This window comes from Xenopus laevis, chromosome 6S (genome assembly GCF_017654675.1).
Source record: "Xenopus laevis strain J_2021 chromosome 6S, Xenopus_laevis_v10.1, whole genome shotgun sequence".
NCBI lineage: Eukaryota > Metazoa > Chordata > Amphibia > Anura > Pipidae > Xenopus > Xenopus laevis.
This window is the reverse complement of record NC_054382.1, coordinates 10,925,006-10,933,068: the sequence shown is the minus strand read 5'-3', so window position 1 is coordinate 10,933,068 and position 8,063 is coordinate 10,925,006.

Genomic DNA, 8,063 nt, shown 5'->3' with positions numbered 1-8,063 from the left:
CAAGCACAGGATACACAGTAGATAACAGATAAATACTACTATAGTTTATATAAACAAGCTGCTGTGTAGCCATGGGGGCAGCCATTCAAGCACAGGATACACAGTAGATAACAGATAAGTACTACTATAGATTATATAAACAAGCTGCTGTGTAGCCATGGGGGCAGCCATTCAAGCACAGGATACACAGTAGATACAGATAAGTACTACTATAGTTTATATATACAAGCTGCTGTGTAGCCATGGGGGCAGCCATTCAAGCACAGGATACACAGTAGATAACAGATAAGTACTACTATAGTTTATATAAACAAGCTGCAGTGTAGCCATGGGGCAGCCATTCAAGCGCAGGATACACAGTAGATAACAGATTAGTACTACTATAGTTTATATAAACAAGCTGCTGTGTAGCCATGGGGGCAGCCATTCAAGCGCAGGATACACAGTAGATAACAGATTAGTACTACTATAGTTTATATAAACAAGCTGCTGTGTAGCCATGGGTGCAGCCATTCAAGCACAGGATACACGGTAGATAACAGATTAGTACTATTATAGTTTATATAAACAAGCTGCTGTGTAGCCATGGGTGCAGGCACTCAAGCACAGGATACACAGTAGATAACAGATTAGTACTACTATAGTTTATATAAACAAGCTGCTGTGTAGCCATGGGGCAGCCATTCAAGCAAAGGATACACAGTAGATAACAGATAAGTACTACTATAGTTTATATAAACAAGCTGCTGTGTAGCCATGGGGCAGCCATTCAAGCACAGGATACACAGTAGATAACAGATAAGTACTACTATAGTTTATATAAACAAGCTGCTGTGTAGCCATGGGGGCAGCCATTCAAGCACAGGATACACAGTAGATAACAGATAAGTACTACTATAGTTTATATAAACAAGCTGCTGTGTAGCCATGGGGGCAGCCATTCAAGCACAATATACACAGTAGATAACAGATAAGTACTACTATAGTTTATATAAACAAGCTGCTGTGTAGCCATGGGGGCAGCCATTCAAGCACAGGATACACAGCAGATAACAGATAAACTTTGTTGTATTCAATGGAATTCTTCAATCTGTATCTATCTGCTTGAATGGCTGCCCCCATGGCTACACAGCAGCTTGTTTATATAAACTATAGTAGTACTTATCTGTTATCTACTGTGTATCCTGTGCTTGAATGGCTGCCCCATGGCTACACAGCAGCTTGTTTATATAAACTATAGTAGTACTTATCTGTTATCTACTGTGTATCCTGTGCTTGAATGGCTGCCCCCATGGCTACACAGCAGCTTGTTTATATAAACTATAGTAGTACTTATCTGTTATCTACTGTGTATCCTGTGCTTGAATGGCAGCCCCCATGGCTACACAGCAGCTTGTTTATATAAACTATAGTAGTACTTATCTGTTATCTACTGTGTATCCTGTGCTTGAATGGCTGCCCCCATGGCTACACAGCAGCTTGTTATATGAACTATAGTAGTGTTTTTTGAAGCAATCACACCAGTTTTACCAGTGCAGGGCAACTCTGCATTATCTTGTCATTCCTTCAAAGCACTTAAAATTTTTGGTGTTTTCTGTTCCTTTAAATCTTTTTGAAGCTGCTCAGGAGGGGGGTCACCAACTCTCTTCTAAACTGATACATACGTTGATGTTTCTTATCTTTATCCCTGCTGAGCAGCTTCCGTGTACTTTAGATAATTGATACAGTAGTTACTCATATTGCCCGGCAGATGCTGCTGCTGCTGAGAAATGTATCAACTAATGGAGCAAATTGTGGCAGTTCTGCACCTGAATCACTGAGCTGCCAGACTGAAACAGTAAACAAATATCTTCTCCAATTTTGTATCCAATTATAAAAGGAAGAAGAGTACGATTGAGCTTTCCCCTTCCCTTGCCTTTGATTTAGCAGCAGCACTAAAACCCCTGAGTGGAAATAAAGCTGATGTGTAGCCGTGGCCCTGCCTTGCTCTACGGATCACTTTGTATAGCGAATAACTGATAATCCAATTAGAATGCAATTGTTTTACCACTGAGCTTCTGGGGTCAAATGTCATTCATGCCTCTCTACACTCCAATGGGATAAAAACATCTTGATACCAAATAGGATTTCTACTCTTAGGCTAAGGCCACACTAGGCGATAGCGCCGCGATTTGACTCACGGCGACTTTTCGCCGCGACTTTTCGCCTAGCGAGGCAATTTCGAGCGACAGTAGAGAAAAGATCGCCGCGTGTGTTTTTACGCTGGCGATTTGTCGCGATTCCCATAGACGCCAGCGCAAAAGTTTCCCCAGCGATTGCTTAAAAGTCGCGCCGAAAAGTCGCCGCGAGTCAAATCGCATAATATGGCCTTAGCCTTAAGGTGTTTTTCTTCCCTTCCACTTTTTTTTTTGTATTGAATTATTTGTTTACTTTTCTTTAACTTGACCTTTAAAACCCTCCATGATTAGTTATTAAAGTCTTTTTAATGAAGTCCTTAGTATTTAAAATTAAGAAATATATATATATACTATTTGCTCCCACGAGCTGTATACAGGAACCTGATGTTTTTCCTTCTGACCACAAAGTCATTGTAGCTCATTAAAGGGATACTGTCATGGGAAAACATGTTTTTTTTTCTCAAGATGCATCAGTTAATAGTGCTGCTCCAGCAGAATTCTGCACTGAAATCCATTTCTCAAAAGAGCAAACAGATTTTTTCATATTTAATTTTGAAATCTGACATGGGACTAGACATATTGTCAGTTTCCCAGCTTCCCCCAGTCATGTGACTTGTGCTGTGATAAACTTCAGTCACTATTTACTGCTGTACTGCAAGTTGGAGTGATATTACCCCCTCCCTTCCCCCCAGCAGCCAAATAACAGAATAATGGGAAGGTAACCAGATAGCAGCTCCCTAACACAAGATAACAACTGCCTGGTAGATCTAAGAACAACACTCAATAGTAATAATCCAGGTCCCACTGAGACACATTCAGTTACATTGAGTAGGAGAAACAACAGCCTGCCAGAAAGCAGTTCCATCCTAAAGTGCTGGCTCTTTCTGAAAGCACATGACCAGGCAAAATGACCTGAGATGCACCTACACACCAATATTACAACTAAATACACTTGCTGGTTCAGGAATGACATTTTATATTGTAGAGTGAATTATTTGCAGTGTAAACAGTGTCATTTAGAAATAAAAATGACATAATAAAATTCACGACAGAATCCCTTTAATGACACATGACTACAGAAAATATAAGGGCAGGGGCACATGGGTGTTTTGTCTTTCTAATCACCTTTATTTGCCCTTCATTAGAAACAGCTTGTAAGGACATTTTGAAGACAACCCCTCCTTAATTTGCGGTGGGAAAAAACGTGCCATTAAAGGGGTTGTTCACCTTTAAATTAACTGTTAGAATGATGTAGAGGTGATATTCTGAGACAATTTGCAATTTGTTTTAGATACTGGAATATAAATAGGAGAGCAAATACCAGGAGGCTTCAAAACAGGCTGACACAAGCGTGGGAACCACAAATAGTAAAGCCGGAGTCAGATAGTAAAAGGTTAAAAAAGCTTACATTTTTCCAAAAATTAAGAACCAAGGCCTGACGCGTTTCGTGTCTACCAAGGTCATAGGCTGACTAAGTGTCCTTGGCAGACACAAAACACGTCAGGCCGTGGTTCCTAATTTTTGGAAAAATAAAATGTAAGCATTTTTAACCTTTTACTATCTGACTCCGGCTTTACTATTTCGTGGGTCCCAGGCTTGTGTCAGCCTCTTTTGAAGTCTCCTGGTATTTTCTCCCTTGCTGAAGGTCTGGGGCATGTGCAACCGGGCCCACCATATACAGCGGTAAGCTCTTTCAGCACATCTAAATATAGCATATACTGGTTATATATTTGTAATGTTTGTATAAATAGGAGAGGCTTGAATAGAAAGATGAGTGATAAAAGGAGCCCTAGGCAACCTGGGGGTATTAGGGAGATGCCTACTCTGCTTGCCCCTAGCTACGGCCCTGCTTGGAGGCAAGTTTTGGTTGTATAAAAACCAGGTTTACTGCTAAACAGAGTCTCCTGTAGGCTGACAGTCTACATACCAATAGCCAATCACAGCCCTTATTTGGCACCTCCTGGAATAATTTTCATGCTTGTGTTGCTCCCAGACTCATATTTTAAATGTGGCTCATGGGTAAAAATGGTTGGAGACCCCGTTCTACATCATACTAAAAATTAATTTAAAAGGTGAACAACCCCATTTAATGGCACATGGAGAAATGTTAATTTTTTTTCTCTATGAGTTGAACAACCCACTTTAATATAAAAGAAAGTTTTGAAATATTCAACTTATGGCCTCCTGCTTATCAGACAAAGAAGTGCTGTTTTCACTGGCCAACCTGGGTACTCCCAGCATCCCACTGGGATTGCTAAGAATTCCACTCCACAGAATCTTTATGCAGTGGTTAGTATTGCTGTCTTGCAGCCCTGGGGTCCTAGGTTTGATTCCTGACAGGGCATTATCAACAAGGAGCAAACCTGGTGGGTCTGGCTCTGCTGACCCAAAATTCTGCATTCTGACCTCCCCCTGGTTGATCACTGTGCAAGGAGATATGGGGGAGGGAGTGGGGCCCCTGATGTAGAAGCCAAGTTGGCGCTGGACCCTTGATCCAACACAGGCAAGAAGTGTATATGTTCTCCCTGAGTTTCTGGCTTTCCCTCACATGCCCAAAATATAGAGCCTGATATACTCCTGATGACCCTGACCTAAGTTTCATGTATTGGCAACCGTAGATTGTAAGCTCCACGGGGGCAGGGGCTGATGTTCATATCTGATGATCAGATAAGATGTTGAATCTCTGAAAAGTGCTGCAGAATATGTTGGTGCTATATAAATAACTAAAATTATACAATCATTTCTATCCACTATTTGCAATTCGGCTGAATCCCTAAATCATTTGTGAAAGATTTGTTTTGTGACGAAAAGTCACATGAGTTCCCTTCCTGTCCCTAATTTACATATGCAGATTCAGTTCAGCCAGCCACAAGGATTCGGCTGAATCCAAATCCTGCTGACAAAGGCCGAATCCTGAACCAAATCCTGGATTCGGTGCATCCCTTAAATTTCCCTGCAGAGGTTATTGCTTTAGAGTAAAGGAAGCTCATAGCCTGGTATCCTGTCTCCTGCTAAACTACAATTCCCACAATCCCCCCAAATGCTGTCAATTCATTACTGGGCATTTCATCGTTCCTTGACAGTGATCATGCTAAAAAAAAAAAAAAAAACAGATTCCAGCTGTCACATTAGATTGGAAGCCCTAGACCTTTGGGGGATGAATTGAGAGGTGGCTGATGTATTTAGGGAGAGGAAATGAGCCACCTGCAGCTGTGACAGAGGATTTGACCTTCACCCCAGGCTTGTGGCCACAGACTGCCTTCCCCCTGCTGCTGGAGTCTGTGAGATCAGTGATCCTCTCATTGAGCTCATGAGTGAGTGCTAGCAGGGCGTTACTTCCATATACAAGCTGTGCAGAATAGGAATGCAGATCAGCCCCTGGGCATTGGATCATGGGGCTAGGTCAATGCTGGGAAGAAATGCTTCTCTCAGACATCCCCTATTGTCTGGAATTTTCCACTCTCTTTCACTTTCTCCAAAGACATTCTGACAGGTAACACAATATTACACCCAGTCCTCCCCCCCTTAACTGCCACCACTTCCCCTGTTCCAAAAGGCTTTGGGAGGGAGAACAGTAACAATTCAACCAGATGCCTAGTGTAGTAGTAGGGCAGCACCCAATGTAAGCTTGGAGTGTTTTTATAATACAGCAGTAAGGCTTTCTAATATGAGTCAGGCTGAAACTGTCAACGCCCTATGGATGCTAAATGCAGTCCCTGCGGTCAGCGCAGTCGCTGTTGCTGTCCCTTTAACTTCTTGCACAAAAAACACCAAAACTTTTATTTGGTTAGTTTGGGGGATAGGGGATTTTATTTTGTAGCCTACAGGATGATGGGATTAATATTTAATTGTATTTTACATACTGTAGGAACATAGTCATTTGCGCAATTACGCACATTCATGATTAAATAACAGAGAGAGTTATTTAAAAGGGACAGTTTGAAGGGAATTAATTCAATAGCTCCTTTAAGGTGGGTTAATACTAATAACCGAGTCAGTGAGTGGTTCGTTTCTTCTCCAGTAGATGCAGGAATATAGTCTGGGAGTTTATTTAGTTTATTACACTGGGATGTCTGTCTAGAGCCCGACTGGGACCCACTGGGTGTCTATAGGAGGTCACATACACAATGACAGCGCCTGTCTGCCCCACACAAGCCAAATAAACCCCCCACATAATGATATTGTTAATATTAATTCATATTGTAGTAATCATGAATTCCTCCTTGGGATGATGCTGCTTTAAATACTTAATGATTCAATGTAATGGTGAGATACATGTGCGCAGTGGAGCACAGAGGGGACAAAGAAATCATTATGCAGCAGATATAAGGGTTAAACCAAACAAATTCCCAGGACTGAAGGGAAAGAAACTGCCATGTTTTGGGTTCGTGAACTGTGACTTACTGTCTGAGTATATCATTGGTTATTTCAGCAGGTAAATCTATAAATACTGTTTTGTAGTGTTTCTGTCTGTAAAAACTGAACGAGAGGGTAATAAATGCGTATCATGTATTAAATAAGGCGTTTTTTTACTTTCCCAACCCTTGGATTTGCCTTCCCTGTGTTCAGAGAGCAGAGTTAGATTGTCAGCTTTTTGAGCCAAGAATTGGAATTGCTAGAGGGAAACTCTAGAGTTGGTTGTTAGTAAAATCATAACTCTCAGTATTCTGACTAATTTATACCTTTCCCAGTGCCTGTGACTGCTGGGGACTTGGGGACTTGAGGTTGGACAAGAATTGTGTGTAAATCCTGCTCTGCACTGGGGTAAAATACAATGACATGCGATTCGTTAGCCAAGCAGGAGGCTGGGAGTTGTAGTTAAAACCAGCAGCTGACATGGGCTCCTGTGTCCCTGTCATTTTGTGCAGCAGTCTCTCAGAGACAGTCCATGGGCAAGTTTAGCAGTGAGATGCTGATTATTAGAAGCCAGGCTGCTGCATGCTGGGGGCCCTAGGCTGGTGCCAGGAGAAAGGGCAAGGTGCCAAAATCCTGCTGCATGACTTTGGGTGAGTGAATGGCAGGGACTGTACAGGATTTGGCAGGAGAACACTCCCAACAACCAGGGCTGGTTTCATCTGCAGTGCCACAGTATCACAACCTGGCCCTATATATAATATATGTGTGTGTGTATATATATATATATATATATATAATAGTTCATTAGTACCCTGCACCCACAAAGGGGCTCTAGGTGGTGAGGTTCATTCAAGATAAGGTTATTGTTGTTGGAGGAGTGAGAATGGATATTGTACTTGGAATAGATCTGTTGTACTTAGACCTATGCAGAACACCGAAAATATATGTGTTTTTTTAATAGTGAGTTTAAATATGAATTGCTTTGGGAGCTTAATAGTTCTGGGGCCCCTAAGCAGCTTCTAGTCCATATGTACAAGATACATTAGGTGTCTAATAATAATAATAATAATAATAATAATAATTAATATGTGGCACATTTAACCTGACAACCTCCAGGCCCAAGTTGCTCCTGTTGGTGAGAATTGTAGTTCAACCTGACCAAAAGGCATATGGGTGCTGCAGTAGTTTTAATTCTTAAAAATCTATGTCCACCCCCATGCTTGCCAAATTCATGCAAATTCATGCAACACAATGGCCTGTCTAATTCTTCCCAATCACTTGATTCTCAGCCTGGTCCTTTGTTCTCATATACCCTGCTGATTTATTTACTCAAGAAAAGTTATGGAAGACCAGAAAATAATATTTTATATACTTACAGTATAAACCCTAACCTTTCCTTGACTCCCCAGCCCGTAAAACAATGATGTGTGATTGAATAAGGACCACTGAAAATCCCTCCTGTAGACACCTGGAATAAGGTAACTGGGGGAGTTAAATAATTGCTTATTTGTGCCTGCACCCCTAAGAAAG